This window comes from Lissotriton helveticus, chromosome 11 (genome assembly GCF_964261635.1).
Source record: "Lissotriton helveticus chromosome 11, aLisHel1.1, whole genome shotgun sequence".
Taxonomy (NCBI): domain Eukaryota; kingdom Metazoa; phylum Chordata; class Amphibia; order Caudata; family Salamandridae; genus Lissotriton; species Lissotriton helveticus.
In genome coordinates this window covers 563,284,907-563,311,118 of record NC_136072.1, presented here as the reverse complement: position 1 = coordinate 563,311,118, position 26,212 = coordinate 563,284,907, and positions in this window count along the sequence as shown.

Below are 26,212 nucleotides of genomic sequence, written 5' to 3'. Positions count from 1 at the left end.
GGACACGACGCCCAGGCAGGCACAAGGGAACGAGACGCGGCCACGCACACGGGGGCCGCGCCGCCGCCGTAGAAACAGAGGCCAGCAGACCCGCCGCCCGGAGGACGTGTCAAGGCACTCCCCACCAGCGGATCAAATGCTCCAAGAACAGCGAGATGCGCTCCGGAGAGTCACTCAACTGAGCAATTCGCCCTCGTCAGAAGTTATGCTAGAGGATGGCCCACAGACAATCCCCAGCGATGATGACGCCATCTATGGCCTGCCGGACTCCCAGGTATCCGTGGAACTGCCGGAAGTCACGCCACAAACGGCGGACATGCTTCATTAAAGACATTTCCTCATCGAGACCGGACCCTGCCGAGCTGCAGGGGATGGAACAAAGGACGTGACGGCTGCTGGACACTTTGACTACTGGCTGTCACACTGGACGATCCACCCTGCTCTGGTGCTAGATGGAGAGACCTTCCTACAATGGGTGTGCCTCCTGGACTGGTGGACACTGAGCAGGTAAGGAGGTGGTGAGGATGTGTTATACTACACTTTCCCTCCCCGCCTCTCTTCCGTGATTACAGCCCCTCCTGCCTTGAGGCTGGTCCCTGCCGGTCAAATGGGGGCTAAGGACTGCTTGCACTCCCCCTACATTGTTGGCCCAGTGGAGGTCCGAGCGCTGCGGAGTCAGCAATGGTTCCCCGGATACAGACTCTGTACACACGGCACACTTGACATAGGGCCCAGGGAAGGGCCACTAACCCTCATTCTCTACTTTTATCTATTTACACCGCAGATACTGTGATTAGCGCATGACACCCCCTAGACTTGATTATTGACCTTTTCCCCTTTTGGTGTGTTTGGACGGCGACATGTTCCGTGGCCGACCTTATGGTATTTGTAAAGGTTTTACATTGTTTGAACATTCTGTATTTTCCCCTACCCTTGCCCTTGGAAGCTTACCCACCCTATTCCTTTATGAACGGGTGCCTACGTTTGGAATGAGTGAAGGGGGAGGACTGGGGGGCCTAGGGAATTGTGCACCAGAGGGGTGGAGGGCGGATGGGGCGGACGCTCCATGTCTACACTGTGATTATGGCTGAAATCAAGATTTGCACCTGGAACGTTAGGGGTATGCACACACCATCAAGGCGCTACCAAATCTATTCCTACTTGAGACGTCACAAGTTTCACGTAGCGTTATTGCAGGAAACACATTTAAACGCACCAGAAATACTTGCGCTGCGCCGCAGATGGCGTGGGCAGCTTTACGCTACTGGGTACTCCTCCTTTGCTAGAGGGACACTAATATGGGTTCGGCCAGGTACCCCATGGGCGGTTATGGACACGCAGGTTGACACGGAGGGCAGATATGTGATTGACAGGGGCAGACTAGACGGACGCCCAATCGTAATCGCCTCTATATACTCCCCCAACATTGACCAGGGTAAATTCTTTGACAGCCTCTCCTTGAAACTGGCGCCTTGGCATGGGATCCCGTGGATACTTGGGGGTGACTACAACAGGGTCCTGCATGTTGACCTGGACAGATCCACCGCACCCACGGCCACAGCTCTGACACACACCACCACGAAAGCACTCCTAACCTGGGCCATGCAATGGGACCTCCGTGACGCTTGGAGAGCTCGCAACCCCACTACATGGACGTACTCCTACTGGTCTGGGGCCCACGCGCTACATGTCAGGTTAGACAGGTACATGATCTCTACTGAACTTCTCCCACTAGTCACGGATACCCAATATATGGGCCGAACGCACTCGGACCATAACCCACATACGCTAGCGATAACTTGGGAGAACCCGCACCCGCCTGTCCCCACATGGCGCCTACAACCAGACCTCTTGCTAGATTCGACCTTTCGTGAATCCCTACTCACACAAACAGCCTAATACTTTGAACTTAATGCTAACACAGCGTCCTCCCCCCAGATCGAGTGGGACGCCTTCAAGGTAGTGACCCGGGGAATCTGTTTGGGTACACAGGGACACATCAAGAGACAACTGGAAACCGAACTGACACGCATTGAGACGGAGTTGCTGGCCCTTGAGAGTGCAGCAGGGGGGGATGCAGACACCAGACTTACAGAGGCCAGGACGGACCATGATCGCCTCCTAGAACGTTTGCCCACCATTAACTTTGCGGCACATTCTGCCCGCATGCATCGTCAGGGTGACTTACCTGGTAAACTGTTAACCTGGCTGATCGCGCAGGAGACCCGCTCGTCTCCCATCTCGGCAATACAGGCGGAGGGAGGTGACTTACTCTACACCCAACGACACATACATGAGGCGTTCACCAGTCATTACTCAGGACTATATCGTTCCCGTCTGCGCGCCTCGTTGTCTGACATAACTGAATATCTCCTGCCGATACCTCTGCCCGTGTTAACAGCTGCGCAGCAGGATGACCTAGGGGCGTCCTTAGACCCCGAGGAGCTCCGTGATGCCATATTCAACCTTTCGAATGGCAAGTCTCCGGGGCCAGATGGCTTGCCGGCCGAATTTTACAAGGCTGCTTCGGACATCCTTCTTCCCCAGCTGGTGAAGATGTACGCGGCAGCGACGGACGATTTTCACCTGCCCCCGACACTTAATGAGGCCACCCTGGTATCACTGCTCAAACCCGGCAAGGATGGTGAGCTGATGGGATCCTACCGCCCTCTCGCTCTCCTAAACACGGACTATAAAATACTCGCCTCCTCGCTCGCTCGTAGACTGGCCCCTTTCGTGCCCACGCTGGTACATCGGGACCAGAACGGGTTTGTACCGACACGCCACACCTCCCACAATATCCGCCGACTTTTCCGACTTCAGGAATATGCTCCACGACAATGGCCGCGCGCTGGGTGTCTGGTGCTAGACCTGGAAAAGGCGTTTGATTCCGTGGAATGGCCCTACCTCCGAGCGGTCATGGATAAATTCGGACTAGGCGACGACTTCCTGACCATGGTAGGCCTCTTGTACCGCAGACCCACTGTTAGAGTCCGCACTGGTGCTCTCCTTTCTGACCCAATCCCTGTGCGGAGAGGCACTAGGCAGGGCTGCCCCCTGTCGCCCCTGCTGTTCTCATTAGCTGTGGAACCCCTGGCCGAAATTCTTAGATCCCATGGGGAGGGATGGGGTATACCGATGGCAGATGGCCTACATGTGGTATCGCTCTATGCCGACGATCTTCTCCTTTATGTGAAAGACCTTAGTGATGTTCCAGAGTCCCTCACTGCCATCTTTGGCGCTTTTGAGGCGATGTCGGGCTTGAGAGTCAACTGGGCTATATCAGGAGCTTACTCCTTTGATCCAAATACACCAGAAAGTGAGATAACCATCAGCGGTGTGCCCCTGCAGTGGTACCCCACGACGTTCCGGTATCTGGGGATACGTATCTACCGGGAACCTGCGGATATCCTAGACGGGAATCTGCTGCGGGCGATTGCTTCCATCCGCTCGCAGATTGGATTCTGGAAAACACTGCCGCTGAACGTTCCCAGTCGTGTAGCCCTGACGAAAATGATCGTATTGCCGCGCCTCCTATACTACTTTGCCAATATTCCTACGTACGTCCCTAACTGGGTGTTTCGGGACCTTGAAGCATTATTACGGGACCTCCTCTGGAACAAGGGCCGCCCACGCATCGCACTGGCGAAACTATACATGCCAACCGAAGCGGGAGGCCTAGCTGTCCCCCATCTGGAGCTGTACTATCTGGCAGCGCAAATGCAGTGGGTGTTGGGATGGCTGGGCGGGAGAGACTTGGGAGACACGGCCACGGATATTGCGTTCTGGACTCAGTTACAGGTCCAGGTACTATTCCACTCACTAACCAAGACCCCGCGTCCGTCGCAGCTACATCTCGCTGTAGCGCGCAGATGCTTCCTTCGCTGTCTGCGCCTAACGCGGGCGACAACGCCATATGCCCCGGTGCTCCCCTTACTGGGCACCACGACTGCGACAGGGACACTCACAGCCGCACAGCTTGATAGCTGGACCACGGCAGGAGTGGAAACGTTGGGGGACCTTTACTCCGACGGCGCTCTCCTCCCCTTCGCCACCCTCGCCGACGACACATCTTTACCGGCTGGGCAATTCCTATTACACGCGACCCTCACACACACACTGACCACGGCCTGGGGAAACATCACTGATGAATTACCCACCCACAACTTCCTACAATACCTCCACGTCATGAGTAATGGCACACACATAATTCACTGGCTAGCGCAAGCTCTCCTTCTCCATACACATCCCGCCACAGCGCAATTGAGGGAGAAATGGGCAGCTGAGAGAGGACGAGACTGGACAGATAAGGAATGGGCAATGATTTTGGCTGGTCCGGTTAATGTCCCCCGTAACCCCCGCTTTAAAATTATACAACTATACATACTACACCGCGCCTACCTCACTCCGGACAAGATTAACAGGTACTTCTCAGTCGGGGATACGGCCTGCAATCGCTGTTCCCAGACCGGAGCGGACCTTTTACACATGCTCTGGCACTGTCCCACCCTTCAACAGTATTGGGATGGGGTGACCATGATACTGACGCATTGTACAGACGAACGAGTACCGAAAACGTGGGAGGCCTGCTTGCTGGGGTTGTACAAACGTACGCGCCTTAATAAAGTTCAGGCCTGGTACTGGGATCTTGGACTCATCACGGCGAAACGACTACTCACCAAGAGGTGGAAAGCTGATGCGCCTCCACACATCCGGCACTGGAGCCTTTCATTGGCTAACTGGACCCGGGCGGAGAGCGCAGCTTTGCGGCGTGAGGAAACAGCTGGCCTAAGAAAATTCCCAATTGCACAACACTGGGACACTATCCTCCAGTCCTTTCAACAGAAATGCATAGAGCAAGGGATCACATGACGGAATATGGACCTTCCCTATATCCCCACGCAGCGATGAACAACACGCGCTGTGCTCACTTCTAGTGAGCCTCTTCCATATACCTTTCCCCCCCCTCCCAGGCCCTGCTGTGATACTGAGACATGACTGCTGCTACACTACTTACAACTCCCCTAGGGACCCTGGGTCACAGTCACTGCACGCTACGCACAAGGCTGTCTAGTATTGACGGTTATGCAGTCTTTCCCACACCAGTGCCCCCACGCTCACTACCACAGATAGGGGTCTTCCTGCTGCCTACGGGCGGAATAACACTATCCGAATATACCTGCCCCCACGGATCTGATGCGCAAGCGAACCCCTCTCCCGCTCATCCCGCAGAATTGCTATTTGCATAAAGATGATACCTCCCCCCCCCACCACATGGCTACCTCTATCTCACCCCCCTCCTCCTTCCATACATGCTTCCCTAGTTGCTGTTACAAATGTTTTTTGAACTTTTGGTCCCCCAAACCACTAGACCACACTCTTCCTTGCTGCTTATCATACGCACCGCGCCTTGGGGCCTCAGAGGTCACCTGTCAGAGCTGAAGCTCGACTACCTAGCTTAGACAATGGATGCCTGGCATCACCGACGAGCCGACCGTGGTATCTACTCCCCAATGACTGCCACGCTTGCGGCACTGTGCAACTACATCTCTCCTTCATGCAATCCCGCGCCCTTCTAGGGAGCGAGATATATTACTATCCTTTATGTGCCTCACAAGTGTTCTGGCGAGCCATGACAAGCAAACGGTCACTGATGAGTACTCCCAAAGCACTGAGTTCGTCTTCAAGTTTGATTATGAGCATAAAAGAGAAAATGAAGACCAGCAGACTTACAGTCGTTATTTCTCACGTTGTATCCTTTCATTGCTGAATGCACGCATGATCACGAATTACAGAATTAATAACTTCAACGCCGCCGGGACTCCGGGTTGTCGGCCATGTGGCTGTGTTATTTCTTTTCTTTCCATGCAAGTGCTGCGAATTTAAGGTTGTGCGGCTGGCCCGGATGGGTTGTCAGCAGAACGCTGTGTACTGTATATTTCCAACAATAAAGGTCTTTTTCAAAAAAAAAAAAGAAAAAAAAAATGATGTGATAACACTGTGGACATATTTTTCCAGGACTTTATAGAAGGAAGGAAGTAGAGATATTGGCCTATAATTGGCAGCTGATTCAGGGTCTAACTAAGGTTTTTTTTAACAGGGGGAGAATGTTGGCCTTCTTCCACCTGTCAGGAACAGTCCCCAACTCCAAGAAGGCATTAGGATCCGGTTAAATGCAGGGTTAATCACCTCTGCTATAGATGCCAGCACTTTGGCTGGACAAGGTGAATCTGATTTAAGGGTCTTCATGATATCCAGTGATTTCTCCAGGGGTATAGGAGGGAACTGCAAAAGCTGAGGGCCTTCTGGACAAATGGGCAGGGAGGAGACAGCTTGGTTTGCACCGACAGCCTGGGGCAGCAAAGAAAAGGTGTCTTGATTTTTTTTAATTTTCTCGCCGAAGTAGGAGGCTAGGTGGTTTGTCCAGGCCTCTGTCGGTGTGAACGTCTTTGCCACCATGCTGGGAGAAGAAAACTCTTTAACTGTGAAAAGTCCTTTGCTTTGTTTCGCAGCCAGTGTGATTTTAACAGAGAGAAAGAGTTTTTTCCTCTCCATTTTTATAATGCCCCTCCAGGCGCCAGCTTGTAAGCTATTTTATCGTTGGGGTCATAATTTTTTCGCCATGTCCTCTCTAGGTTTTTGCAAGCACTCTAGCTTTTCCTAAGGGCCGCCGTGAACCGAGGCACTGAGGCACACAATACCTTAGTGCGTTGTGCGGAGGAGGGTGCAAGCTCATCTAAACAGCACTGGAGCCAATTGTCTAGAGCATCCACATCCTCCTCCAAAGTAATGCAGATGGGGATCTGGTGGCAGATTAAGGCAGTGGTAAGGGCATCTGTGGAAATTTTACTGTAAGATAGAAAGCTACGGGGTGTGGCCTTCCTTGGGATTCACGCAGATGTTGCACATTCTCAATAATAATAAAATCAATGATGGGAAGGTCTGACCATACTAAGGGGACTGGAGCGGAAGTCACTTTTTTATCCGTTGAGAAAATCTGGTCCAAGGCACGGCCCTTCTCATGAGTAACTTGGTGGACATAAGAAGACATTTTAACAAATCCATTAACTCTCGTTGTCTGGTAGGTTCCTTTCCTGTGGGATTATCCATATGGATGTTAAAATCTCCTAAAACTATACAATGTGTATAATTGCTGACCAAAGGGGAGACCGCATTACAGCTAGAATCCAGAAAACTGGCCACAGAGCCAGGCGGGTCTATAGATAAGGATACCAGCTAAGGATTGATGTGCTGATACCCTTATGTGGAACCCCCAGAGTTTCGGCACCAACTATATCATCTGTAAGGACTGTGGAACAAGAAAACTGTTGTTTAAAAATTATGGCAAGGCCTCCGCCCAGGCCAGCCGGCCGATCCTTCCTCATCATCAAATAACCCGGGGGAATAGCCATTGCAATAGTTGGATTTGATGATTCTCTGAGCCAGGTCTCAGTTAAAAAAAGGAATTCCGGGCTCTTATCAACTAATAAATCACAAATGTGGTGGGCATGTTTATTTAGGGATTGAGTGATTAAGAGTGAGGTCTTAAAATTACTTTTTATCGTGACGGGCTTAGTCTCATAGGGAAAAGGGTCACCCGTACGCCCCATTTCATGGGTCGCCCCTAATATTTATGTTCGAGGACGACCAACCACAATTAGAACAGACCACTGTGTCAAAGTAATTGGGCGTAGTAATGAGGGAGCAGCAGCTCGCATTCCTATCCATGTACATAACCTGCAACCTGCAATAGCAAAAAGGCTTAAGGAGAGAGGTCTCTCCTTTTGCAGGAATCGAAAAGAAATTAAGCTTGAGAAAAATTCCAGAGACATAGAAGAAAGACCTCAGGTCAAGAGAAGCCTTGTGGAAGAGACATAGCAAATAGCAGAAGAAGGTTCTGAGTATGAAAACCTGTGCAATTCATATTTTCTTTAGGGGTGGGCGATAAATTCCGCTCTGCCGGTAAAGTTTGTGGAGTTTTTCCCAGTCCATGTTACGCTTCTACCCTGGAGTCCCAGCAAAACTCTGGTATGGAAATACCTCAGTCATGGAAGTTGGCAGAGATAGTCACTATCTTTAAGAAGGGTGATCGAGCACTCCCGGCAAATTATAGGCCTATCAGCCTTATTGACTCATTACAAAAAATCTTTTGCAAACAGGTCCTTGCCCACCTTCAAGATTGCATTAGAGAGTGGAATATTATTTCAGAGTGGCAGGCTGGTTTTAGGGCACAAGTGAGTACCCTAGACCAAATCTTCCGCTTTATGTGTATTTTCTGGCTGGAAGTGACTATCTGCAAGGGCAAACTATATGTTGCCTTTGTGGATTTGCGTGCCGCTTTTGATATGGTACCGAGAGTGAAGCTATGGGAAGTCTTGGAAAATATCAGAGTGCAAGCACCCCTTCTCAATATTCTAATAAGACTCCATGCTAATACTCTGGAACAAGTAAGGGGGCGACAATGGGGTTCTAACAGAGGTGATCCGTATTGACAAAGGAGTAAGGCAGGGGTGTGAACTAGTGCCCACTCTGTTCACCTTGTTTATCAATGATGTTACTAGTTTTTTTGAGCTGAGCAGGGATGGCTGTGATGCACCAAAAATAAGGGAACAATGGGCCCCTGCTCTCCTTTTTGCGGATGATACTCTGCTCATATCAAAGACAACGCAAGGACTTCAACAGCTGTTAGATGATTTTCAGGCATTCTGTGTGGGGTGGGGGTTGGAGCTAAATATTTCCAAAACAAAATGCATGCTTTTTTCATCTAGTCCAAAGTCCAAATGCAAGAAGTCCTTGTATGTGGACGGTGACTGACTAGAACTAGTAACAGTGTTTGATTATTTGGGTACCAAACTCACACAGAATATGAGTTGGGTCCCTCAATTGGAAAAAGCACCAAAAGACGAGCATGTTGAAAATCCACAGGAAACAATATGCAGAAAGCTGACGCCATAGCTAGAGATTTATAATGTTAAAGCACTAAGTGCGACCTTACATGGTGCAGAGCTATGGGGTTGTTCAAACAGTGGTATTCTCTCAGCCACTGAATAAAAATTTCTTAGATCATTCGAGAATCTTCCGGTGTCCACCCCGTTTATTCCTCTTTATCTAGATCTTGGCCAGAAGAGAATTGGACATAAAATCACCCTGCCGATACTCATGTTCTGGCATCGTTTATGGTCAACTGCAAGCCTTGCTTCCTATAAGGGGGGCCTCCGTGAACTAATGACATCTTGTGTGGACAAGATTCCTTGGATGCTCACAGTCAAGAACTTGCTACTCAAGCTCGGATTGGTTACCTATTGGAGAGAACCGGAAACCCTCAGCCAGATTAACAAATCCTGACTTAAAGCTGTTTATTGGGGTATGGTTGAAACTGATATGATAGTGAATTGTAAGGGTTCACTGTTGATTGCTTTTATGAATTTTAAAAAGACTTCGCTATTAGAGCCCAAACTGGATGAAATCGAACCCCCGTTCGCAAGGAGACTATACCTACAGTTTAGGTATGGATGTTTATCTGTTAACTATTTTAAAGGAAATTGGTGTAAAGCAGGAGAGAGTGCTGAAGAATATTGTCCCTGTTGCCAAGGGATAACTGAATAACCATGAAAACGTCTTGTTTTTTGTTCCCTTGTACAATTATTATTATATAAAATGTATAACGCGCTCAGTTACCCAGGGGCATCCCGGCGCTACTACCGATCTCTAATCAAATGGATCGACCCTCTTTGCAGAAATCTGGAAGTCAGGAGGTACAAGGAAATGTACAGATTAATGCAGACAAATACGGCGAGTATGATTGTATTTTGGACAGCAAAGTTTTTAATGGCTATGTGGATCAGGCGCACTAGGTACTCTCCTGGGGCCTCATTTATGAGAAATGACGCATCGCTACGTGAAAGCAGCGATGCGTCACTTCTCAGTGCGCACTCCTTGCGACATGATTGATGCGTCATATTTACAGTATGACGCATAATGTCGCAAGGAGTTACAGATACGTCAGTATTTCTGACGTATCTGTACACACAAAAGTCACGCATTGCTGGGGTGTGTCACAAAAGTGACGCAACTCCAGCAATGCGTCCTTTCACATGGGGAAAGCCCCATGTGAAAGGGCTTGCGTCAGTCTTACGCCTGCTGTGAGGCAGGCGCAAGATTTTGACGCAACAGCGTCCTAAAAGTGACGCAGTGAAATCTCATAGATTTCACTGCGTCACTATTATGAGGCTTTTTGCGGGGGAACGCCCCCTCTGCATACATTATACCTGACGCAGGTATAATGTAGCGCAGGGGTTTACAAAGTGACGCATCTGCTTAGATGCGTCACTTTGTAAATAGTGCGCAACAGTAGGCATGTTTTACGCCGCCGATGCGTCACAAAAAGTGACGCATCGGAAGCGCAAAACTGACGCAAGGCCTCATAAATGAGGCCCCTGGTAGTTTCTAGAGTGCAGTTACCTAGGGCGTACCATATTCTATGGCACCCGCTTAGGTTCTATTGTGGGTCATGTGTTATTTTAAATGAATATCGTTTTTTACATACTTTATCCCTTTCCTTTAAAGTGTCTTATGATGACGTTTTTAAGTATAAACAATGATGGAAATTTTAGTCTCTAATCATGCTGCTATCAAAATTGACTTTTCTATCAAACAAATACTGATGCACTTTGACTGACTGACCTTTGCTGTGATCATAAATAGACTGTGAATGTTTATTTATAATGTTATGTTTTATTTGTATTGTGTGTTTATAATTGTCTTGTTCTTTGATGTACTTTTATGATCTATAGTAATAAAAAAAAAGTCCTTGATTGATTTATTGTAAAACTCTGCCAACTGCTGTGCGGCACATTTTTTTCTCACTCATGGCTCCCCAACAGTAAGTTGGCGAGCACAAGCGAGAATTTTCGCCCCCTAGTGCAATTTTTGGGTGCTTGGAAGGCACTCAGCGAGATTTTCGCAAAGCGGGTAGTTGGGGGCGGTTGCGGCTGTTCATAGTGTGAAAGCTGCCTCTCGAGTGGAAAACCTTCTCGAGCGGTAGCAAAGATGTAGCGTCCCTTGGTGTGCTACATGGTGCTATTCGCGCTGCTTCTGCAGCCCGAAAGAAGCTCCTGGCACTAAAAATCACCGCAAAGTGTCAAATCTGCCCGCTCCCGGAACTGCGCAGAATCTTGCAGAGGTTTCATGTAAGTCCGCGGAAATCCTTTAAGTGCAACTTCGCAAGTTCCGCCCACCCCCTAATTTTCTTCTTCCCTTCCAATCCTGAAGGAGGACTTCAGTCTCCGGTAAGTCTGCTGCACATCTAAAAGGCAAACAGATAATGATATTGAACAGAACTGTGGAAAGGAAAATTCTATTACAATTGGTGGCTGTGATAAAGAGAAAAACCTTTAACTCCGGAAGAAAGTAAACTAGTCATAGGGGGAAAAGTTTCAGCTTTGGTCCTGGACGAAAGGTTGTTTTTACACCATGAACAGAGCATGAAGATGATGACATTTGAGTTTTATGATTCCTCAGCCTGCAGTGGTCATGATAGCTAGGAGAATGTGGTGAGTGAATCATCTGAAATGGTCTAGCCAAAGCACCGGTTTCCAAAAGAAGTTACACCCGTTTATGTTATTGGCGATCACATTGAAAAATGGGTTAAATCATAAGAATTCAATTGTTCAATGCATCAGAGAGAAGGGGAGCACTTTGGAGTTCTTTGTATGTGATCTTCAAAGAGAAGGGATGCCAGTCTCACTCTACATCTGAATCATGCAAATGCACCCAGTTTAAATTCATCACGGAAGTTGTATTAAGGAGGTTTAGGATGGCAACAGAGAAATAGCTTAGGAAAGTCACGGACAGAACAAAATAAACTAATTAAACCTTAAACCTTAGAGAATATGGTTATATTTAACAAAGTTGACTTTTAGAATGTTGACTACAATAAAGTTAAATTGAAATTGCTGTGTCCTTCATTGACATCTATTACAATTCCAAAATATTAAATTTGAATAGTAGTCTGTATTGCACAAATTCATTCATTCATTTATCTAATTTTATCCTAAGAACCCATTAGTACCTCCATAATTTCACATCCACAAACCTGTGAAACTCCAAACTACCCTTTAACCCTTTCGCCACGGTGCGAATTCTGCCCCGACGTGGGGGGGCTAGGGAGCGGGCGCTGCGCTTCGGTGCTCATGACGGCAACACGTCGTCATGAGTCACGGGCGGCGTGTGCTCATGACGGCGTGGTGCAGTCATGACCCCGACCGCTCATTAATTCGCCCACACAGGCCGGGAATTAGTGCCGCGTGGGCAAAGCAGCAGAGGCATGACTGCACCATGCCGTCATGAGCACACGCCTCCCGTGACTCATGACGGCGTGGTGCCGTTATGAGCACCCAACGGGTTAATGCTACCTGTTCTTCAACCCTAAATAAACATACTACTCCATAACTTTACCCTTCCCTAAACCCCAAAACCCCCTAACTACCTTAACACTACCAATTCCCTAAGCCTACCAACCATTTAATACTTCTTAATGTTACCCTTCCCGGAACAATAAACCCTAACCCCCAATATCCCTTAATGCTACCCTTTCTTTTAACTTAACTCCTTTTACTACCCCTTAATGCTACCCTTTTCTGAACCTTAAGAACTCCCTTCTACCCCTTAATGTTTCCTTTCCCTGAACCCTAAAATCCCATAACTACCCCTTAACGCTTCTAATCCCTGAATCCTAAAAACTCCTTAACAGTCCTCTTCTCCACCTCACTGTAAATGCCTTTCTCTACCTTAGTAGGATTATGCTCCATTTGCTGCTACTCACAGTACACTAATGTTTGTTATATAAGGCACAACATTGTTCTACTTTTTGTAACCACAACTTTTTTATTCTAATTTTGCAGTAGACTAGATTTTTTACACAACTTATTTTCAGCCTACTTTTTTCCCACAATAGTTTACTGCAAACCAAGAATATGGAGGGAAAGCCAGTGAAGTTGCTACTTATATATATTTGCACAATTGGATTAGGCTGAAGCACACCTTGAGTAACCATTTTCCAAAATGCCATTATCATCCAGTGCATTTTGATCTCATGGATGCCGGGGAGAACACTGGCTTGTGGGTCATTACTCAAGTATCCAGGAGATCTGTGGGAAGGATATCCACAAGGCTGCATCAGGCTACTCTCAGATGAGTTGAGGAGGAGACCGGAATGAGTGGATTTAAGCAGAAGATCCCAAAGGTTCCCAGTGTTCAAGTACAGAACAAGAGTACCATGACAGCATAGCCAAAAGTGGGATGTGTTTTGACTTTTAAATGCCAGGAGACAACGGAAGGGGTGCAGCCAGCACCAAGAAGTCCCCTACTGATTAGCTGTGCACTAGGGCAGCCAATCAGTGGCGGGCTTCTTGTTGCAGGCTGCACCAAGAAATTGTAGAGTGTCCTGCTTTGGACAATACAGCACAAGAAATGTATCCCTAGTTTCCATTCAGTAGAAAGAAGTGGATCTTGAGATTTTATTGATGATGACTCAAAACACTGAGAGGTTCCTTCAGGAGGTCTTAGTGAATGGGGTGTCTGTGACTATACCACAGGACACCAGCACCAGCTTAATCAAGTTGATTTAACAATTCTATCAGTTAGGGCCAAGTTCTCAAAGTGTGACTGCCCATTGGTATTGGTCATCCTGGAGTAGGAAGCAGTGGTGAGTGGCCTATACAATTAATCTTTGTCAATGCATGGCTCAATTCAGATTTGGACCTATGAGGACATAGGATGATGCCCAGAGAACCACTATGTGTACTGACATTGGTGTTAGGTTTCATGAATACTATAATAGGGATTGAGGGGAGAGATGACCTGCAGTGCTCAAACTGAAGGCCTTGTGTTACCTACTCAGACAGGAAATGGTCCTGAGGCAATCACAGGAGTGTCCTATATTGACCCAGAACTGGAAGTGTCCCCCTTGAGAGGTTTTTTTTTGCATGCCATATCTGAATGTCTTGAACAGTCATGCACGTTTTCAACATCGGAGTAGACACCCTGAGCTAAAGTATCTGTCTCAGGGTGTCACTGTTGTTGAGGTGAAGGTTAGAGTAGAAAATGTATGACTCCCAAATGAGTCTGTACTGCCATATACCAAGAGCATATGGAGGCCGGAGTAGCCTTAGGAATCCCCTAGTTGACATTTTATGAAAGGGAGAGTTTCCCCTATCTTGGAGGTGTCATATGTTGCCTACTTGACTATCAGGGTTGACTCTTGAGTGATCAAGAGGCAAATAAGCTAGGGGTGGGAGGAGGCGCTCTACACTGGTCTCACAGAGGAAGATCTAGACAATGCGGCAGGGTTCATCTCGTTTTGGGAAGGTACCCAGGGAAGTGAATGAATGAATGAATGAAATAGTTTTGTAGAACGCGTTGCTACCCTGAGGCCTCGTAGCGCTTGTGATCGCATGTGGAAGGCAGACAGTTAGAACGTGTTGCAGAAAAGGTGGGTTTTGAGGAGCTTATGGAAAGCCAGCAGGTTTGGCTCAGCGCGTAGCGAGGGAGGAAGCCGGTTCCAGAGGTTGGAGGCATTCAAGGAGAATGAGCGTCCACCCCATTTGGCCCGCCGGACTTTCCTGGTGGAGGCGCAGAAAGTTGAACTAGAACGAAAATTTCTAGAGGGCTGGTGGGGGATGACCAGGGAATGTGCAATGGCCGGACCGGTTTTCCATATTGCTTTGTGAGCCAGGCACATGGACTTGAATTGAATTCTGGCCTGGATGGGGAGCCAGTGGAGCTACCTGAGGGCGGGTTTTGCAGATTGTCTCCGGGGGATTTGGAGCAGAAGGCGGGCTGCGCTGTTCTGGATGACTTGAAGTTTTTGCAGGGTTGCCTGTGGAGCGCCCAGATATAGCGCTGTCCCGTAATCTAGACGGGAGAGTATCAGGGCCTGCACCATGATTCTCCTAGCGTTGAAGGGGAGCAGAGGAAGGACCTTTCTTAGCATCCTCATCAGGCCGAAGTGCACTAGCTGACCATCTTAATGCAGCGGGCATTCCTCAAGTGACTGCTGACATATTGCACATCTATTTCCGCTGAGACAAGTCTGTCTGTTTTCTTCCCAGAAACCAGTTTATCTTTTAGGTCTAAGGTTTGTGGGGGATTGCCACAGCTCACACCATTAATGTGACTTCCACTCTTCCATAGTTTAAAAAACAGGTTTCCTTCAATCTCATGACTACCTTACAGATATTACAACAACAAGCTGAAGTAGCAGAGATGATGAATGACAATGTAATACAAAAAGAACCAGCAACAAACAAAGACCCATCAGAACCTAGACAGAGCTCAGTCTTAAAACACCTCTCAGTGAATAATCATTTTCAAGACTCTCAATGCATAGAAGGAGCTTCTCAACTTTGATAATCTGACTAGGGATCCCGGAAGCAGCACGCCTATGATGATCCACAGCTGCAGTATTAAACAAGCATATGCATATATAATAGCTTTTATTGTAGGACACTTGAGAGTGGGTGACAAGAATCACACCCATTTGTCATGAAGAATTCATTTCAATAGCTGAACACTAAATGTTATGATGCGAAATAATCAAAAGTCTACCTTGCTAATGAAGTGCAGTAGTGTGATTGTGAAATAATTTTTATGTCTATTCAAGTGTGATGGAATATGTATGTCACTATTTCGAGGTTATTAATATCAACATACCAAAATATTACATCCTCTATATCACCTGCAGCTACATCGTCAAAGTAAGGAGGTTTGCTCCACACAGTTGAGTTAAGTATATATTTACTGTTTCTAACTATATGTAGATGTGGATTACATTTACAAGATGAGAATATATTTACTGTTTTTAACTAAATCGATGTACATGTGGACTACTTCATCGAGATAGGTATATTTTACTATTCTTACCTCCAAGTGTACTTAACTTGTTGATGTAGCGTTAGACGATGCAGAGGATGCAACATTTCTGTTTTTCAATATCTTGCATGCAGTATTGTGACCCTCCCCCCAAATATCATGGACATTAACAGACTTTAAAAGATGGTTCTTCATAATGATCAGTACATAGATGATACATGCAGTGGCACCCGAGTCTTTCTCTATGCTCTTATGATATCCAGAGCAGGAATGGGTGGTGTATTTAGAAGCGCATTCTTTCAAGCCCTTCCCTTCCTGAGAAGAGAATTAGAAATACTTTTTTTTAAATAAATCTTGTTATTGAAAAAGAAGCAAAGACATAAAGTGATAATCGGCACAGAATCAAAGCACATTTCAGTATTCATGTACGTATATAAGGACATATAGTACTTTATGGTTCACTATCCCGCCCATCCACAGGAGATCGGGGCCTGTTGTATACGGTTGAGCATTTGAAATTCTTCAACCCTATATCCACTCAACATGCATTGTATTTGAAGGCATGATGGAAACCACCACATATGCCATCTTGGATCACATAAACAGGTACTATGTGAGTGGTCTGTTAATTCAGATGGGATCGGTAACAGCAGCATACATGCAAACATTTCAGGAGAGCAAAGTTGGAGATTTAAAAAAAAAAAATCGGGAGAGTGGGGCTTTGAATCGGGTTACTGGCATGTATGGGCTTTGGAAGTGTGCTGCTGCAGGATCGGACATTTGAAACGCAAATGCACGTTTTGTTCTTACCTTTCAGAAGCATGGGGCATAATGGCAGGCAGAGAGGGTTATGCAAGTGTTGGGCACTGGCCTGGCAGGCTGTTGGCAGTGCATGCACCCCCACCCCCCTGTGGCAGCCCGGGCTGAAACAGCTCCCCCCCGTACTTCGCAAGTCTTTAAAAGACGATTCCCTTGTTAATGACGCTTTGTTGGTTTTTTACCCCTTCGAGAGCCCCTGCATCGCCACTCTTTGCTGGAAGAATTAGCACTTTACACAATACCAAGCCCTGTCAGCTGAAACCCCTGAGGAATCGGGTTTTTGCTTGTAGGAATCGGGAGGCGGGAGACTAGCCTTCAAATCGGTAGTCTCACGCCTGAATCGGGAGGGTTGGCATGTCTGCAACAGTTACAAAGTTCTATCACCAGCCACGGCCCATGCAGGTAAGACCTGTGGGCCGATGGGGCCTGGTGGAGGGGGGATTTTGACAAACGACGACGAGGGACAGTTTATTTTTTATTTCATTTTCCCTCGTTGTCGGCTGTCGAAATCCCACCTGGCCCCACCTTTCTTACCTGCACGGGCCGTGGCTGTCTACCACAGCTGATATACAAAGGGCAGTAGAATTAACATAGACAATGCCTCTAAGGTAACACACATTTCTTAGCGCATAGTGAGGTGTTTAACAGGTCAACGTTAACCTACGTGATCTACTAATCCCACAATTCAATCACTGCTAGGCATGCAGAACACTTATAGTACCGTTAAACGAGGGAGAAGCTACCCTTAGCACTCAACATATGGCTTGCCTCTTTTATATGAATGATGTAGGTTTACAAGTTGTGAGGACTCTGGAACAGAATAACAATAGCTTTATCGAAAAACACATGCCGCTGCCAGCCAAGCATTCAATCTGTCTCAGTACACAGCAATATGTTCCTCCAGGTCAACTTTTTTAAAAATGGAGTCGATTTCAAGCCTAAGTTTGCTTGAAACACCAATGACTGCTATCTAATAGACGAGGCTACTGAACAGGACATAGCACTTAATTTGTAAAAGAAAGAGTGGCGGTGCCTGAAGCTCTGCTCAAAAGCCGGCGGTCGGTGTAATTAAATGTCAGTGCACTGAATACCAAGGCTGGAAGGGACCGGATGACCTACCCAGCACCAGGCGTTTTGTTGGAATGGAAGGATAGGTGCCAGTGTCACTTCTAAATAACCAACGCAAAAAGGGTTTCAATGTACATTTTAAGCACTATTTGTTTTAGCATTATTTTGAAATGATGCAAGTAGGAACGTGGCCAGCAGGTCCCCAGCAACAAAACCGGCCCACACCAATGAAACTGGCCCACAATCCTGCCAGCCTTACAAAACGCACAGTTAATCAGTCCGTCTCTGAAGGCTGGTCGTCTTAAATTCACCTCATGCCTTATTAATCCACTACCAGACATTCCCTGCTCTTTTATCTCACTCTTGCAGGTTCCTCCTTTCTCCATTTGTGGCAGATTTTCTTCCTCCGCGTTTCAGATTTTTATTTTTTTCTATTATGAGTGAGCTCGATGGAGTGGAGGTATTTACTGTAGGAGGTACTTAGCGACAAACAAAGTGGCGGGGAAATAGTACATTTAAAAACAAATTAAAAATGTCCTTACCCATGTTTCGCTCTCTGTGTTTTCTTCATTCTTCTGGCATCAGCGCGAGCCAGGGCATCTCGTGTACCCTCAGGCAACCCCTTTCTGCTAATCCTGTTACTGCTCTCATGCTGCAGATGAGCAGCATGAGAGCAGCACCATGATTGGCGGGAGTGAGCTGCCTTGACGCTCCAGCAGGCACAGGGGACCTGTGCCTGCTCTCCAACCAGCTGTCTGAGACAGCTAGGTGGAGAGGTCTACACTGCGCGTGTCAGGCCAGCCAAAGTAACTTGCGTAGTGTAAACTAGTGGAGTGAGCACCACTCACCTGCTGCTGGTCAACAGCAATGCCCGCTCCCGAACACTGCTTGGGCTGGGAGCAGTGAAAAAGAAAATGATAATTCATTGTATTACTGTTTTCTTTTTCACTTTTGCTGCACTGGCAGCAGGAGGGGTCAAACCTCTGCCCTAATGGGAGGGGGGGGGGGCCTCTGGGTTTGACCTACTGAAATGTAGCAGCGCAAGACTGCCATAGAGGTGTGCAGTGTTTACTATCCATTTCATAATTCAGATCACTGTGCAAAAGTGGTTTGTGCAGTTACTGGAAATTTAAAGGCCCACTTGGAGTCAGGGCCCCAGAGTTCAGTTGAGAGGGTCCTCGTTAAACGTTCCTACCTACAGATGGGAATCTGCATCAACACTTAAGATAATTTATTTTTGAGTCAAACGCCTCAACTGGTCATTTTAGCATTTGTAGACAATATTGTTTTTTTCAGCATTACATTGACAAACCTTTCTACTTTAAAGACAACAAAGTGAGTTAGATGGATGTCTATAACTTTGGCTCGATGTTGCCTTCTTGATCTCTTAACACCCCCTTCAAAGTTAGTTAGTGCAGAAGGGAGTACCTGGATCTTGTTGCTGTGGCTGTTTACAAGCTTGATGATTGGGAAATTTCTGGTGATCCAGAGGAATACGAGGGATGCTACTTTAAGTTCTCTGAATTGAGCTCCACAAAAAGATGGACATTTGTTCGTGAAAAGAGGTAACCATTAGGGATAAGAAGAGTTTGCAGCAGACTAACTCAGAAGTATAAATATGGTGCCACAAGGGGTATTGCATAAATAATTTAAGGTGAACAGGAATGCCAAAATATTGTTTGGATACATCTCTGGCAAGACATTTCCATCAATATCACAGTATTGTGCCATCACGGTTTCTTATGATCTTTGCTTCAGACCAACTGCCTTGACAACTGACTGATACCGACCTTAAAACAGAACTTGAAGGTCCTTACGTCAACACCGATCCACTTGACAAACCCAGCGAGCACATTTAAATGATTTGATAGTGCGTTTTCTGGGCCCACTTGCTTTCAATTGGTCCTCGGATGGAAGTTTTTGTCCAACTGAGAGGTGATGGGAGTTACCATTGACATCTATGGATGCATCACTTTTAGTACAAAGTATCTCAAATACGTCAAAATTCAAAGATGAAATAGGCACAGGGGCAGTGAGGCGCTGGAAAAGCAAGGCGAAACATCTGTTCCTTACTCTGAAGAGACGTGATGCACCTGTTCCTTACTGCCAGAGGAGGTAAAGCGTTGGTTCCTTACTGGAAGAGGAGGTGATGCGTCAGTCACCAGACATGTAGAGTTGGTTCCTTACTGCTGGGCAACGTCGATGATGAAATCAGTGCCCAAGAATGATGCATTGAAAATCTAGAGGCACTACGTCAATTCCACATCGATGAATCAGGAGCTCCATTGGGGTTGGAGCGGTGCGTCACAGACTTCGGTGATGCGGTGCTCGAAATTTACACTGCGGTGGTTCTTATGATGCACTGTGACGGAGAGCTGGGGCTTGCGGTGAAAGCCATGGTTGATGCACCCATCGGGAGCCATGCTTCAGTACTGGCAGCAGTGATGCATCGAAGTTTGTAGTGATGCATCTATAAAAACAGACGCCTGGAGTTGATGCATTGATTTTCATTGTCAGTTCACTAGATTCCACTTCCAAGGGCCTACGGACTGGATTTGGCTCAACTTGGCAAGTCTGGACTCTCAGCAGAAGAACCCAGGCACCGGTAGGTGAAAACTTTGATGGCCCTGAGACTTTGTAACAAGAGGCCAGCACACATAAGCCCTTGGAGAACCTTGGAAGAAGGTCCAGTCCTTTCACTCCCAAGACAGAAGCAGCAAGCAGCAGGCCAGCACAACAAAGAAACAGGCAGAGTGGCAGTGCCTCCTACAGCATCTAGCTCTTCTTCCTGGCAGAATGTCCTTTAGTCCAAAAGTGCTCTGATTTGAGAGTGTTAGAGGTCCAATACTTATACCCCCTTTTGCCTCTGCAGTGAGCAAACGTCAAAGGAAAGTCTTTGTAGTGCAAAAGACCTTGCCTTTCCCTGACCTGAGTCAAAACACACTGCAGTGGAGTAGAGACAGCTTTGTGTGAGGACAACCACAGGCCTATTCAGGTGTCAGTGACAACTCCTCGCACCACTCTAGCTCAGGAAAGCTCATCGTCATGGTGCTGGCCCATCAGGATATTCATGGCACACCTCAGCTCCTTTTGTGAGACTGTCTAGAGTGAATGCACAAGCGTCCAACTGTCAGCCAACCCAGACGTAGATTCTACAGACAGGCAGAGGCACAGAATGGTTAAGCAAGAAAATGCCCACTTTCTAAAAGTGGCATTTTTAAACACAAAATTTAAAAAACAACTTCTCCAAAAGATATATTTTTAAATTGTGCGTTCAGAGACCCAAACTCCAAATCTCTATCAGACCCCGAATGAGAAATTACACTTAAAAGATATTTCAAGGCAATCCCCATGTTACCCTATAGGAGAGAAAGTCCTTACAGTAGTGAAAACTAAATTAGCAGTATTTCACTATTAGGACATGTAAAACACAACAGCACATGCCCTACCTTTTAAATACACAGCACCCTGCTCAGGGGGCTGCCTACGCCCTACCTTAGGGGTGACTTCCAGGTAGTAAAAGGGAAGGTTTGAGCCTGGCAAGTGGGTGCACTTGTCACTTGTCAGGTCAAAATGGCAGTTTAAAACTGCGCACAGACACTGCAGTGGCAGGTCTGAGACAGGTTTGCAGGGATACTCATGTGGGTGGCACAATCCGTGCTGCAGGTCCACTAGTAGTATTTGATTTACAGGCCCTAGGCACACTTGGTGCACTTTCCTAGGGACTTATTGGTAAATCAAATACGCCAATCATGGATAAACCAATCACCAAAATAGAGAGCATATGCACTTTAGCACTGGTTAGCCGTGGTAAAATGCCCAGAGTCATAAACCCAACAAAAGGAGGTAAAAAAAATAGGAGTAAGAAGGCAAAAAGTTTGGGGATAACCCTGCAAAAAGTGGCAGGTCCAACCACATGCATAAGAAAGCACTTTCAAATATGTGTGTACAGAATGCCAGTTGTACAAAAATCATTACTGCATGTGTATCAAAGCACTTTCACATATGTGTCTGAATGCCAATGGTATAAAAATCATTATGGTCTATGAAAGCACTTTCAAATATGTGCGTGAATGCTAGTTTTACAAAAATCATTAGTGCTGCCTTCAGGTCAAGTTTTTGCAGTCGCTATATAAAAACTGCACAGAAATGCACAAAGAGGTAAAAACCAAAGGACACACAATTACTGATCTAAAGATTTTCAGGGGCAGACACAGCCATAACAGAGTCTCAAACCTAGCAGTGCTGGTCCAAGTCACATACAACTGCAGTGCCCAGCAACACCACCTTTGCTCCACGTCACCATCAGATCCATGAGTCTGCTCCTGGCTGCCAGACAGCCAGTTGCTGTGTAGTGCTATACACGGAGGATGCACCAAAGCTAATGATGTCCTCACAAAGTGGAGGTCGGGAAGCAGACACCTCGAGTCTGCACAGTGTGTCTTCAAAAGCCCTGAAGCCAAAGAGTGCCGTATTGATTTCACGCCTTCCCACTTGCCTGCAGTCTCTACCGCACCTTTTGTCAACTTGTCAAAGGGTGGGACCACCCCCCTGTGACGAGTTGGGAAAGGGTGTGGTGACCACGCTCTCCACTCCCTGACTGACATGAAGCCCCAGCACTACAGAGCTTCAGTTTAAAATGCCCAGGGATAATTTAACCTCCACATCATCAGGGGTTGGAGACTGGTCCCCAAGGCTATGTGCCCGCCGAGCTGATGACCTCACCGGCCTCAGGGCTGCGAGATCGTCAGCCCACAAAATACTGTGGACTTTGGGTCTGCCCAGGCCAGAAGCGTCGCTCAGCGTCATTGACTGACGCTGAGTGGCAGACTGGCAATGCGCAGCAGTCCGGGCCCCTGCCCCAGCAAGAAAAAGTACTGATGTTTGTAAGTGAGTGCAGTGTAACGTTTAAAAAAATGTAACAACAACTTTGCTTTTATTTTGGCAATGGCGATTGGTGCAAAAGTAAAGGGGGTGGAGCGCCGATGCCCTTGACTATTGGTTTGAATTTAAAGGGTCGGTTGGTCGTCACCGCATACAAAAATTAACCTGCTTTCACTCACACCCACAGTGAAGCTAGACAGGTTAGTTGTGGCTCCTGCAGGTAAGCGAGGTGGGGCGGTAGGACGCGGCGGGGGGATGTCGACAGATGACGGAATAGGATTTATTTATTTAATTTTCCCTACTCCGTTGTCTGTCTACACCCTCCCTGTCCCTCCCCACGTATGACATTTTGCATTCATTTCAGGTGTCACATTCCACACTAGTAATCTTTCAATTTGCTCATATTCATTATTCTCACTCATGAGATGTGTATTTCATTTTGCTTTAATCTTTCAGTGAATGCTTTATATGATGTCCATGACTACTCTCCTTAAATATTAACGACATTAAAAAAAACTGCATTACAATTACTGTTAAGTGTGTGGTTTTTAATGTTAGAGAGAAAAACATACTCAGTAAAAAAGTTCATTAATATCCAAATTGACTGTGAGACCCTCCTACCTGTCAGCCAGTCTTTGTAAAACGTCACAGCAAGGAGCAGATTGGCCCTAAATTTAGCTCTGAGCTTCTAATCAGAACCCTAGTGTTGCATGCACAATTTCCATCAGGGAGGAAACAAAAACTGATGGAGAGCGTTATTTGAGCTCAACTTGTGATAGTTACAAAGGCCTTGATTACATTTTCTGAGGTACATGGTGATGCCTGTGCAAATGGAAATGCGAGTTGTGTGATAATTGGCACAACCTGACAGTTTTCTCCTAATAGATTCCAGCAAGCACACCTGACAAGACACATAAAGGGAAATCAGGGACAAAGTAAAAAAAAGAGACAAACATTTGTGTCCAGTTATTCACTTTGTGCTCAATTCAGAATAAGGCATCACGCTGGCCGCAAAGAAGCCGCATAAATAAGTATGGCTGATCACGAGGCGCTACAAAAAATGGCTGCATAAAGGAACAGCTCGCTCCTCTTCATTCATTTGTGTAGTACGGCTCCTAATTTCCAATGCCTTCGGGGTGTTTGCCCTAACAGGAATTAATGCCCTGACCCGCATGCGCCCGGCTCAATGTGCAGGGGCTGGACCTGTTCTGCTGGCGTTCCCACGACACGTGTATGTATTCCCTGGAGCTATAGTCTAAGTCTGCATATAAGGTTTTAATTTAACATTCCTCCTGCACACGCGTTCCCAGCTCTTTGAAATGAAACATCATTTGAACTTTGAATTGCATTAGCATGGCATTTCTCTCATAAATTACCCCGGCTGCATTGCTCGCTGCCTGAAAGGACGCGGGCTGCTTTCAACTCTGTGGGTTGCTAGACTTGATAAGAGGCTGGGTGCGTGTGCGCGAGGAGCAGAGGAAGGGGAGGGAAGGAGGAGACGTGGGTGGCGGGAAAGAAGATGGCGGATTCGGGGCCGTTCTGAAACTTAGCAGGGACTGCTCGGTAGTGGAAGCATAGGACCTGCAGGCCTGGCCTAGTATGTACTGTTCCTGATTACAGTCTGCCAACTGCGAGGCACATTCAAACAGGTGCATAGAGTAAAGTAAAAGTCCACATTTGTAAAGCGCACAATCACCCGTAAGGGTCACTAGGCGCTGGGGGGCCGTCGGGAAGATTAAGCGAGCTATTGCCCAGAGTCACATGGTGCTGGGCTACCCTGCGGCCGGAGCCGGGGATCGAACCGTGGTCCCCAGATTCCAGCGTCAGTCGCCCTGGCCGCGGCGCCAGCATTGCACATACCTGCAAACTCACACAGTGGCGCCGTGTGACACACGATATCGGCTCTCATCACACGGTCTCCCAGTGAGGAGCAGATATCACATGGTTAGTGTGACCAGGCGTCCCGGATTTTCCAGGGCAGTCCCGGATTTTCAGCAGGTGTGCTGACTGATTTTGTCAATTTTGGCTCTTGTCCCGGTTTTTAGAGGGGGTAGACCAGGGGTCTCCAACCTTTTCTGTAGTGAGAGCTACTTCTGCTCAAGGAAATTCTTCCTGGGCTACTAGCAAACTTTATAACTGTAAAGTAGTGACTACGCTATGACCACCCTAAGCAGGATTATCAGTAGTTACCACCCAAGTGTTCCTGGTGCGGTTACCATCAGAAATGCCAGGGAAACATTCATCAATATAAAATGCCTCCACCTGACTTATGGGGTAACATTCAAATCTAGACATGCCCTATGGCACAAAGTATATAAATACAGCAGTAGGTCTCCCCTGCTCAGCTTGAATTATTATTCATCAGTTTCTGAAAGAGCATTTCTTTCTATCAAATACCACTTTCCACTGTGGGCAAACAAACTCAATTTAACACAAGAAAATCCATTTTTGAAAACAAAAACTGCCTTTTAAAATATCCGTTTTCAGATTTTAGGAAATGCACGGTCCCAAAACATCAGCTTTTCATTTTCATCAAGTACTCCCATGTACAAATGCCTTATATGGACAGACTACTTTGAATACGCAGGTATTACAGTCTCTTGTGCCATAGATGCTCACGCAAACAAATGATGGACGGAATGCTAAATGAATCATACATTCACCCGGGAAACATCGTTTACAACGCGGTGTTTACACCGCACTACCTTTACAACAATGCCATTACAACGCAAGTCGTTACTACGACTTGCGCTGGATGGCGCTGTTGGATAAGGAATATTGTAATTTTATATTCCAACACCTTCCCTACTGTTACGTGGGCTGGTGTTGAAATATAAAATTATAATAATCCTCAATCCGCGCACTCCAACGCAAGTCGTTGTAACGACTTGCGTTTTAATGGCAGCGTTGTAAAGTACTGTGATCTAAAAGATTGCGTTGTACTGACGTACATCCCATTCACCTCAGTCACGAGATCTCGGGCAATACCATCGATCTTTTGCTCACCATGTCAGCCCAGTTTAGACCCAGCCATATGCAAATCAGTCTTGACCCTGTGCCTCATGGGAACAGTCCAGACCGAACTGCCAAGCCAGGTCCTCCCTGGACTGGAAACAAACATCATGGGACCGGTTTCAGGGTATGTCACCCTTCATCAACCAGGCTAGCTTGAATCCAGTGGCACAGTGAGCAAGGGACCCACGTCTGGGCATACCCATCCCATTTAGGTTGAAAAGTGCTACGCAAACAAATGATGGACAGAATGCTGAATGAATCATACATTCACCCCCAGTCAAGAGATCTGGGTTAAATCCATCATTCTTTTGCTCACCATGCCACTCCAGTTTAGACCCAGCCATCTGCAAATCAGTCTTGACCCTGAGCCTCATAGGAACAGTCCAGACCGAACTGCCAAACCAGGTCCTCCCTGGACCACAAACAAGGATGTCTGTATTATGCCAATAATGCCCACCATTATACTAGGGCCACAGTTGGGCCAAGGTTTGAAGCCATAAGGGTCAAGGCAGAGACCATATATCAGTCATGACCATTATCACGCCAGGAATACGTA